The following is a 12,526-nucleotide window of genomic DNA, read 5'->3' as shown; positions in this document are numbered from 1 at the left end:
GTAGTAAATTGCCTTACAAGTAGCTGTTGACTCTGTTCATCCTTAGCAGGAGGTGAGCTCAGGATTTTTCTGCTCCACCAACTGCCATATTACTGTCAGAATTTTGTTATTTTTGATGTTATTATGAATGGAATTATTTTCTGAATAGTTTGATTATTTGTGGTATATAGAAATAAGATCAGTTTTTGTAAACTGATCTAGTGTTCTTTGCTTTTGCTAACTTTTATGAGTTCATGTAGCCATTTTGTAGGTGGCTTTATTAGGAATTTTTTAACAGGATCACATTGTATGTAATTAAAGAATTTTACGTCTTTCTTTACAATCTGGCTGTCTTTTATTTCACTTTCTTGACTGATTATATTGTCTAGAACATCCATGAATGCTGAATCAAAGTGTTCAAAGTGGATATCCATGCTCTGTTCTTAATCTCAGGGGGTGAAAATTTAGACTTTTAACATTAAGTACAATACTAACTATAGGTTTTCCAGAGAGGCTATATTGAGTTAATTATTTTCTCCCTTGTATTCTTTTTCTTTTGCTGTCTCTGTCCTTTTTTTGTTTTTGTTTTTTTTCATATATATAATGTCTTGCAGGACCTTCAATAATCTGTCAGTCAATGTTGGTCATGGGGTCACCTTTGTCTTATTTATGATCTTATCAGGAACATATTTAGAGTTAGATTACTATGTAATGTTTTGTTGTTGGTTCACCAGGCTGAAAAACGTGCCTTTATTTCTTAGATACTTATGAATTTTTCATGGCAGATACCACTTACTTTAATAGAATTCCCCCCCTCATTGTTTGCCATAATGATTTCAGTTCTATATTTCAGCATATTACTATGGTGAATAACATTGATAGATTTTTTCTGGTGCTAAATCATACCTACATTCTTCGGAATGTACAAGCTCTAAAAAATGTAATTTTGAAAAGTACTATTATATTTAGTTACTTTTGAAATAATTTTAAAACCACATTCATAAATAAAATGAGCATACATGTTTTTCTTCATTTACTGTTATTATCTGATTTTGGCATCATAATTACACTGGCCTCATGCAATAAGCTGAACAGCTTTGTACAACTCATCTGTTAAACATTCTTGGCTTTTCAGAAGGGGGGATATTTGGCCATCACTTCAATTTCTTTAATGTTTACTTATTTATTCAAGCTTTATTTTGCTTATTTTATCAAATTTGGCACTTTGTATTCTTCTAGATGTATCCATTTAATCCAGATTCAATTGAACAAATGACCAACTGGCAATATTCCAAGGCCTTGCAGTACTCCGGGAGTACTTACTGATTAACTGGGATTCCATCTGTAAAATAGAATTCGATACAAGCATTAGTTTTCCCTTTAGCCTGTTCTCACAGAGAATGTCAGAGCCCACACCACAAGAGAAGACAGGATTTCTGAGTTGTAGTATTAGATGTGATGGAAAACCACTCCTGAAGGATCACGTGGTTAATCAGAAAACAGAGTGTGGAATGTCTAGATTTTAAGTAAAAGTGGAAAAAATAAAGGCTCTTTAGAATTATAGTAGAGGCAGAAAGGGGCCACCAGGATTGTGGCGAAGCCTGGAAAAAATGGGATGGGGGGAGGTGAAGGCATCCAGTGTATTCTTCTTTAGAACAGAAGCTGTATGGATATGTGTATGATTTTATTTTCCTTTTTTAAGATTTTATTTATTTGATAGTAGGCAGAGTAACAGGCAGGGAGAGGGAGAAGCAGGATCTCTGCTGAGCAGGAAGCCCGACTCAGGGCTCCATCCCAGGACCCCAGGATCATGACCTGAGCTGAAGGCAGACAGTCAACCAACTGAGCCACCCAGGCACCCAGAAGCTGTATTTATGATGCTAGTTTTATCCTCAGCCCCACACCTGCTTGAAATAAGGGTATTTAATTATGGTGAATTAACTATCAAATTGAAGGACTCTTTAGATGAAGCATAATCTGGGAAATGGTGACAAGAGTGTTTTACTGAAAGAGTTCTTGACTAACAGGCTGTTTTCCTGTAAAGAGGGCAAAATCCTTATAGAGGAGAGGTGTGAGGCTCCTAGACAAAAATGTTTGCCCAGTAGTATTTTAATGCAATGAGCTTTGACAGCACTCTGTGAACCCAGAGCTTGCTAGTTTGCAAACTGTTTCACACGTCCCAGGAAGAGAAGACTTAGGGGGATCTGTGTTACCCTTAAGCCATCAAGGTCCCCACAGCCCCTTGGCCAGGCCTCTCTAAACTGGCATTGGTCCAGTGGTGTCTGGTGACCAGGGCCTGCTCAGTGAGCTGGGCTGCCAAGGCTGAGAATGCCCGGGAGGTCACTGCTAGGTCCTTTACTGAGATATGGAGGCCCCTAGGGAGGTTCCACAGGTCACTGCCTTTGCCTTCAGAGCGGCAGGCTGAGCCCTCTCTGATGATCTAAGGGGGCAGTGTGGGGGACATTGGTCTCACAACTCCAGCATCTTTCTTTTCAATGACCTTCACAAGGTGGACTGAAACCTGCAGGAGTCTGTGGGAGGCACCACTATTGTTGGCTGCCATCCACCCTGCACAGTCCGGGAGGGGAGATGGGGGTGGTGAGTCTGGGAACCTGGTGAAGAAGCCTTGGAAGCTGTGAGAGCTTCTCCCACACAACCAGGGATGCCCTGTTAGCTCCCATAGTCCTGGTAGTGATGGTCCTGGCGAATATGTCACCATGGTTTTCCAGGCTGGTCGTTAGAGGCAAGCCTAAGAAAGGGGAAAAAATGGTAGTGGTGTCTGCACATGTTAATAAGGGGATAAAAACCTATTATTGACATGTGAGCAAAGGGAAATGCCAATAATAGATTTAATCCAAACCTGGGTTCAAATTCAGCTTTTCCACCAATGGTTTTTGTGATCTTAGACAAGGGCATATGCTTCTTAGATCTTTTCCATCATTTGTGAGAAGAATTGTTTTTTTCCTCTGCAAGATTAAGTGAGGAAATTCATGCAAAGCATTGATCCCTGTGTCTAGCTTGTGTGAGCATCTACTGTCAGTTAATTTTTTTTTTTTTTGTATTCTAAAATTGCCAGGAGTGAGTGAGACATCTAAAACTAATAATAGTGAGCTACTAAATTTTGTCAGCATATCTTTTCTTCTCCTTTGCTAAGACTGTTAAAAACTAGTATACCTGAAATTATCAAGGAAGACATTTGACTAGAACTTAAAGGTAGGACGTGGAAGTGGAGCTGGGAAACATTTCAGGATTAGCATTTATGGGACCTACGTTTGGATTTTTGTTTGTTTTCGCCTCCTATGTTGGGGCAGGGCAAGGTGTTTGAACTTCTGAGTTTATTTGCCTTTTTTGTAAAGTTAGGAGGTTGGATACCATCTGACATTGCTCTAGATGGAAAATACTAGGAAATGGGGAGATACAGTGGGTATCATGTAGTGGAGTAGTGGGGTATAAAACTTGCAGTGGTAGGAAACTTTGGATGCTGGGCTGGCAGTTTGGAAACTTGTCCGGGTTTTTGAGAATGATCAGAAAATTGTGACTTGAACTCCCAGGTGTTTTAGCAATATGAAAGGTAGTTTTTTTGTGGAAAATTTTGGGTTGGGGAAAATATGTTAAGGAGAAGAAAATACTAGCCAACAGGATCCAACAGAACATTAAAAGGATTATTTACCATGACCAAGCGGGATTTATTCCTGGGCTGTAAGGTTGGTTCAACATCTGCAAATCGATCAGTGTGATACACTACATAAATAAAAGAAGGAACAAGCACCATATGATTCTGTCAACAGATGCAGGAAAAGCATTTGACAAAGTACAGCATCCTTTCTTGATTAAAACTTTTCACAGTGTCGGGATAGAGGGAGCATACCTTGGTATCATAAAAGCCATTTATGAAAAGCCCACAAAAAGTATTCTTAATGGGAAAAAACCTGAGAGCTTTCCCCCCAAGATTAGGAACATGACAGGGATGCCCACTATCACCACTACTGTTCAACAGAGTACTAAAAGTCCTAGCCTCAGCAATCAGACAACAAAAAGAAATAAAAAGCATCTGAATAGGCAAAGAAGAAATCAAACTCTCACTCTTTGCTGATGATGTGATATTTTATATGTAGACAACTCAAAAACTCCACTCCAAAATTGCTAGAACTCATACAGGAAGTGAAGTGGCAGGATATAAAATCAATGCATAGAAATCACTTGCATTTCTATACACCAACAGCAAGACAGAAGAAAAAGATTACACTGTCAATCCCATTTGCAATTGTACCAAATGCCAAAAGATACCTAGCCAAAGAGGCAAAGGATCTGTATACTCAGAAAACCATAGATTATTCATAAAAGAAATTGAGGAAGATGCAAAGAAATGGAAAAACATTCTGTGCTTCTAGATTAGAAGAACAAATATTGTTAAAATGTCTGTGCTACCTAGTGCAATCTATATATTCAATGCAATCCATATTAAAATACCATTGGCATTTTTCAAAGAGCTGGAACAAACAATTCTAAAATTTGTACGGAATCAGAAAAGACTGTGAATGACCAAAGGAATGTTGAAAAAGAAAACCAAAGCTGGTGGCATCACAATTCCAGACTTCAAGCTCTACTACAAAGCTATAATCATCAAGAAAGTATGGTACTGGCATGGAGAGAGACACATAGATCAACGGAACAGAATAGAGAACCCAAAAATGGACCCTCAACTCTGTGGTCAACTAATCTTCGACAAAGCAGGAAAGAATGTCCAATGGAGAGAAAGACAGTGTCTTCAACACTTCAAATGGTGTTGGGAAAAATTGAACAACCACATTCAGAAGAATGAAATTGGACCACTTTCTTACACCATATACACAAAAATAGACTCAAAATGGATGAAAGACCTCAATGTGAGACAGGAGTCCATCAAAATCCTGGAGGAGAACACAGGCAACAATCTCTTTGACTTCGGCCACAGCAATTTCTTGCCAGACACATCTCCAGAGCCAAGGGAAACAAAAGCAAAAATGAACTATTGGGACTTCATCAAGATAGAATCTTTTGCACAGCAAAGGAAATAGTTGACAAAACCAAAAGAGAACTGAAAGTATGGGAGAAGATACTTGGAAATAACATATCAGATAAAGGGCTAGTATCCAAAATCTATAAAGAACTTAACAAACTCAACACCTGGGGATGCCTGGGAGGCTCAGTTGGTTAAGCGACTGCCTTTGGCTCAGGTCATGATCCTGGGGTCCTGGGAGCAAGTCCTGCATTGGGCTCCCTGCTTGGCAGGGAGTCTGCTTCTTCCTCTGACCCTCCCTCTTCTCATGCTCTCTCTTTCTCTTTTATTCTCTCTCTCAAATAAATAAATAAAACCTTAAAAAACAAAACAAAAAAACAAACTCAACACCCAAAGAACAAATAATCCAATCGAGAAATGGCAGAAATCATGAATAGACACTTCTCCAAAGAAGAAATAATATTGCTAACAGACATAGGAAAAAGGCTCAACATCACTTGGCATTAGGGAAATACAGATCAAAACCACAGTGAGATACTACTTCACACCAGTCAGAATGGCTAAAATGAACAAGTCAGGATATGACAGATATTGGCAAGGATGTGGAGAAAGGGGAACTTCCCTCCTACACTGTTGGTGGGAATGCAAGCTGGTACAGCCACTCTGGAAAAAAGTATGGAGATTCCTCAAAAAATTGAAAATAGAGCTACTCTGTGACCCAGCAATCGCACTACTGTGTATTTACCCTAAAGATACAAATATAGTGATCTGAAGGGGCATGTACACCTGAATGTTTATATCAACAATGTCCACAGTAGCCAAACTATGGGAGGAGCCTAGATGGATAAAGAAGAGGTGGTATATATATACACAATGGAATACTATGTAGCCATCAAAAATGGAATCTTGCCATTTGCATTGACATGGATGGAACTAGAGGATATTATGCTAAGCACAGTAAGTCAGTGAGAGAAAGACTGTTACCATATGATCTCACTGATATGTGGAATTTAAGAAATGAAGAAAAAGATCATAGGGGAAGAGAGGGATGAAATAAGATGAAACTAGAGAGGAAGACAAACCATTAAGAGACTCTTAATTGTAGGAAACAAACTGAGGGTTGTCCAAGGGAAGGGAGTGAAAGGGATGGGGTAACTGGGTGATGGACACAGGGGAGGTTATGTGTTGTAATGAGCACTGGGTATTATGTAGGACTTATGAATCACAGACCTGTACCTCAAAACAAATAGTACATTATATGTTAATTAATTGAATTTAAATAGGGAAAAAAAGAGAAATTGATGGGACCTTTTGTGGGCCAGTAAGAACTGAAAGTAATGGGTGGATTTGAGAGAGTGCAGGCGCAGTGAACAAGACATGGTTGCTCATTCAGTGATGTGTGTACCAGTGTACAGATATGGAAAAGGAAGGGGGTCTCCAGTTACTCTTGTCTTACTGGGTAGCAAGAGCATTGAACTATTTCTGGCAGAGTAGCTGGTGTGATGGGAATTGGTGTTGGAAAGGTAAGTTGAATTTAAGGTGTGCATTTACTTTGTGGATAGAAGTAAATAGCAAATAATTAGGCAAAATGCATATCTCAACCATCCTTTTTCTTTTTAGTATTTTAATTCTCTTTTTTCCTTACAGCTCTTTTGTACATGTATAGCTCTTCTGTAAATTGAGGGGGAAAATCCTTAAATTCTGTGGCTTCTATAAGGAAAAGCCCATTTGTTCTCTGATACTGGCCTTTTTGGGAACTACCAAGTACCCCATATTAGGAGTGGGCTAATTTGCCTAAATGTTTTCACTGAAGACTGTCATGGATCTTCTGGGTTGTGTACTTGGAACTGTATGTTGGGGATCATGTAGGAACCTGTATACATCTTTGACTGTGTTTAAAAACTGCAGTGTGTTCACATCAAAATGTGAACTATTCCGAGCAGGAATTTGATTTTAGCCATCATTTAATTCTAAGCACCCATAATAGTGTCTGCTATGGTACATAATGTGTACTGAATACATACTTTTTTGAATGGTAAAATATGGGAAGTGTTGTACAATTAGAACTAGATAGAATGGCTCTGAATGTTGACTTCATAATTTAATCTGCATTGGTAGTAGTGGTGAGCTAAATTCTAGTGATTCTTGGCCATTGCTGTCTTTTTAATAAACTTTATCTTAAACGTTTTTTTTTTTTTTCTCTAGGCTTTCTTTGTGTTTTTTCTTTTTAAAAAAAATTTATTTATTTATTTGACAGAGAGAGAGATCACAAGTAGGCAGAGAGGCAGGCAGAGAGAGAGGGGGAAGCAGGCTCCCTGCTGAGCAGAGAGCTTGATGTGGGACTCAATTCCAGGATCCTGAGATCATGACCTGAGCTGAAGGCAGAGGCTTAAGCCTCTGAGCCACCCGGGCACCCCTAGGCTTTCTTTGTTTTTGATGACCTTGACTTTATTGGAGTACTAGTCAGGTATTTTGATGACCTTGACTTTATTGGAGTACTAGTCAGGTATTTTGTAGAATGTCCTTGAAATCTTTTGGATCATTTTCTTATGATTAGACTAGGATTATGAGTTTTTGGAAGGAAGGCCATAGGGGTAAAGTGCCATTTTCATTACATTGTATCATTGTTGCATTACTATTCACAGGACTTATCACTGTCAATATTGACTTTGGTTGGGTTTCTCTACTGTTAAGCTAATCTCCACAACACTGCTCTTTCAAACTATACTCTTTGGAAGGAAGTCACTGTGTGCAGCCTATACTTCCATGAGAGTGGGAAGTTCTGCTCTACTTCCTTGAGGGTGAAGTAGCTACGTAAATTATTTGGAGTACTTTGGCATGAGAGATTACTGTCTTCTTTTCTATTTTATACTTTTGTGACAAAAGTACCACCAACTTTGTTGCTGAACACAGTAGAAATTTATTCTTTTACAGTTTTGGAGGCTAGAAGTCTGAAATCAAGATGTTGGCAGGGCTTGCTCCTTCCAAGGGCTCTGAGGATGAATCTGTTCCATGCCTCTCTCCTACCTTCTGGTGATGGCTTCCAATCCCTGGTGTTCTTTGGTTTGTACATGTATTATTACAATCTCTGTCTCTTTCTTCACATGGCGTTGTCCCTCTGTCTATTTCTGTGTCAAAATTTTTTTTATCTTTTATGGATACCAGTCATTGAATTAGGGCTTACCTTAATGACCTTTCCTTAATTTAATTACATCTTCAAAGACCCTATTTCCAAATAAGGTAACCTTTACAGATCTGAGTGAAATGAGGTAGTATGAGACATGTGGTAAGCTATGAGGAAAGTGTTTCAGGCTGAGGAAGTTACAAAATCAAAGATTTTGAGGTAGGGATGCGCTTAGAGGGTTCCATGAACATCAGGGGGTGACAGGGGCTGGACCAGAGGAAGCAGAGGGAAGTTTGGTAGAAGATGAACTCAGAGAGGTAGCATGGATCAGAATAAACAGAGCTGTGTACACCATGTTGACAATTTTGGGTTTGGCCAAATATTCTCAAAAAATGGTTTGGGGATCCTTGGAAGTCTCCATGAGATCCTCTGAAGGTCTTCAAAGCCAAACTATTTTAATAATGGTCTTAATAGATGCTATCTGCCTTGTTCACTCGAATTTTCTCCTGTCTGTGGAGTTTGAAAAGTTTGCTCTTTTGGTTTCAGATATCACATTGCAACTAATTGTTAAGAAACTGTCTCTGGTTGAGTTTTGAGGTATATTAAAGAAAAATATCCACCATTATCTGTGAAGTTTGTTGAAATACTTTTCCAGTTACCTGTCTGTGGGAGAACAGATTTGCTTCACATACTTTAGCCAAAGCATTCTCTTCCAGTAGATTAAATGCAGCAGCAAATATGAGACTCCATCTATTCCTCTTAAGCTAGACATCAAAGAGATTTGCAGAAATCCACATTATTCATGGACTTTTTTTTTTCTTTCAGAAAGAAATTCATCATAAAAACACATGTAGGGGGTTTATTGTTATTTAAATAAATTAATAGGCACATATTTTAATTTGTCAATTTTGATTTTAATGTAGTAAATATTGCTAGATGTAACCCATATAAGAAGCTTTTTGGGGTCCTTAGTAACTTTAAGAGTGAAAAGAGTCTTAATAAAGAGCCTCTGATGTAGATTTATATTGTTGGCAATAAAGGTAGAGTCTTTCGGTTCATCTTTGTATCCCTAGGAATTAGCAATGTGTAGCAATTTATAAATTTAGAATTAGTTGCTTTGTATATTCTAGTCCTATATCAAACACCTAGCCCTGACCTCTTTTTTTAAAACTCTAATTTAAATTCCTTGTAGTTAAAATAGTTTAATATTAGTTTCTGGTGTACAGTATTGTAATTCAGTACTTCTATTACAACACCCGGTGCTTATCACAAGTACACTTTTAGTACTCATCACCTGTTTCACCCATCCCCCACCCACTTCCCTCTGGTAATCATCAGTTTGTTCTCCATTGTGAAGAGTCTATTTCTTCATTTACCTCAGTCTTCTCTTTTTTTTCCCTTGCTCATTTGTTTCTTAAATTGCACATATGAGTGAAATCCTGTAGTTTTTGAATTTTTAACAAATTGGTAGCTGATGTTGCTGATCTGAGGACATAATTTAGGAACGGCTCATCTGTACCATTTTACTTGAAATACTCATCAATTGCATATGACTTATGTTTCCTCACTGTATTATTTACTCATACACTCACTCTCTGTGCTTATCTCGTTCCTATCTATGCAAGAGTCAGTCCAGATCTTATGGCTTTACTTTCCATTTTAGATTTAACTGTTCCGAGAGTCCTCTGATCTCTTGTATCACTCGCTTTTGTATTCTTTTTTTTTTTTTTTTTACTACTTTGCATAGTGTGTCTGTGTTATTTTCAATTTTTTTTTGTATATTTTCTTAAAAAAATGTATTTATTTATTTGAAAGAGACAGAGAGCGAGGATGAGTAGGGGAGCCCAATGAGGAGCTCCATCCCAGGACCCTGGGATCATGACCTGAGCTGAAAGCAGACTCTTTTTTTTAAAAAATTAACATATAATGTATTATTTGCCCCAGGGGTACAGGTCTGTGAATCATCAGGCTTACACACTTCACAGCACTCACCCTCCCAATGGCCTTTGCCCAGACACTTATCCCTCCCAGCCCTCTCCCCTCCAGCAACCCTCAATTTGTTTCCTGAGATTAAGAGTCTCTTATGGTTTGTCTCCCTCCCGAAGGCAGACTCCTAACCAACTGAGCCACCCAGGTATCTCGGTTTTTTGTTTGTTTTTAAATAAGTGATGTATTACTCTGAATTGCCCAGATCCTAGTGGGAAGCTCCATGATTTTTTCCTAATGTAATTTTCACCCAAACAAAAATATGAAGTGTTCCTAACACCCTCCATGTCTACCTCATGCCCTTCCCAAGTACATACCACTATTCTTTCATTTATCATGAGAGTCTACAAACTGTACTCTGTCATGTATGGCTTCTTTTGTTCAACATTGTTTATTTGGATTCACTTTATTGATGCATTTGTCAGTAATTTGTTTTTATTACTGAATTATATTCTAATGTGTGAATATATCATAATTGATTTATCTGCTCTACTGTTGAAGGACATTTGGATTATTTCCAGTGTTTGAGGTTATGAAATTATTACTCTCAACATTCTTCTATAATTTTTTTAGTGGACAGAAGGACTCTTTTCTGTTGGGTGTATGCCCGGGAGTGGAATTTGTGTGTCACATATAGGTATATGTATAGCTTCAAAGATGCTGCCAAGCCTTTTCCTAAAATAGTTTTACCAGCAATATTTTCATGAATAATGCTTGAGAGTTTCAAATGCTCCACATTCTTGCCATTTGGTATTGTCTACTTAGTTTTACCATTGTGGGTTTAATGTGTATTTCCCATTGAAAAATTGTATTGAGTATTTTTTTTTTATTTGTAAGTTGCATTTATTCTTTAAATGTTTTTTTTTTAAACCTATTAAAAATAGGGTTGTCTTCTTCTTAATCTCTGGAAACAAACGAGGGTTGCTAGAGGGGAGGGGGGTGGGAGGGATGGGGTGGCTGGGTGATGGCCATTGGGGAGATTATGTGCTGTGGTGAGTGCTATGAATTGTGTAAGACTGATGATTCACAGACCTGTACCCCTGAAGCAAATAATACATTATATGTTAATAAAAAAATAAACAAATAGGGTTGTCGTTTTTTTTTTCTTATTGATAAGTAACAATCCTTACTGTATCCTGAATATTTTTCCATCTTTGTGTATAAGCTTTGCAGATATATTACCTAGTCAATGGCTTGCCTTTTTACTCTTTTGGTGGTTTACTTTGATCAGCATAAGTTCTTAATTTAAATGAAGTCCAGTTTATCAATATTTTCTTTTATGATTAGCGCTGATTCTGGTTGACTTAAAAGGTTTTTGCTCCAAGGTTATGAAGAGATTGTCCTATGAGCTCCTCTAGAAGATTTATTGCTTTGATGTGTATATTAGATCTGTGATGTACCCTGAATTAACTTTTTTAAGTAGATGAGGTGGGGGGTGGTCAACTTTTTCTCCTCCTATCTTTCCTATATGTTTGTAATGTTCATATTTATTTTTATTTAGTTGCTCCAGCACCTTTATGAAAAGGACTATCCTTTTCCACACTGAATTGGTTTGGTGTCTTTAATCAAGCTACTGGTGTGTGTGTGTGTGTGTGTGTGTGTGTGTGTGTGTGTATGCCAGTTATAAGGCTGTATTCTTTTCTATTGATTTAAGACTATATTGTCTTAATTACCATCACTTTTTAATGGGTCTTCATATCCAGGAAATTCCGGGACTAGAGTTTTCATTGTTCTTGTTGAAAAGTTTTAAATTATGGTTTCAATTTCTTTACTAGATAGAGGAAATTTCTGGTTTTTATATCCCTTCATGTCAATTTTGTTCTATTTTTCAAAGAATTGGTCTTTGTTTCTAAATTTTTACATTTACTGATAGAAATGTATTTATAATGTCTTCCTCTATGTTTTGAAAAACTGTAGACTCTATAGAATGTTCTTTCTCTCTCTTTTTTTTTTAATGTATTTATTTGAGAGAGAGCATAAGTGTGGGGGTGTGGAGAGTAGTGGCAGAGAGAGGGAGAAACAGGCTTCCCATCGAGCAGAGAGCCTGATGTGGAGCTAGACCAGGACTCTGAGATCACCACCTGAGCTGAAGCGTTAACTTGCTGAGCCACCCATGCACCCCTAGAATGTTCTCTTTTTTATTTCTGTTACTGATAACTTGTGGTTTTTCTATTTTTTTCTTATTATTACTAGGGTTTATTAATTTTTTTCAATGAGTGAGCTTATAATTTCATTGCTTTTCTCTTTGTTGAATATATGCTTTTCATTTTGTTTATTTTTCTCTTATTATTAATAGTTTTACTTTCAACTTATTTTGCCTTTTCTAGTACTTCTTGAGGTGGAAGCTTGATGTATATTTTTCAATATTTCTACTCTCCATTCACTTTGACCTATAAATTATCATCTAAGTATTGCTTTAGCTACATTTCACAAGTTCT

Source organism: Mustela lutreola, chromosome 5 (assembly GCF_030435805.1).
Source record: "Mustela lutreola isolate mMusLut2 chromosome 5, mMusLut2.pri, whole genome shotgun sequence".
Lineage (NCBI taxonomy): Eukaryota > Metazoa > Chordata > Mammalia > Carnivora > Mustelidae > Mustela > Mustela lutreola.
The sequence above is the reverse complement of the archived record's forward strand: the minus strand, read 5'-3'. Positions refer to the sequence as shown.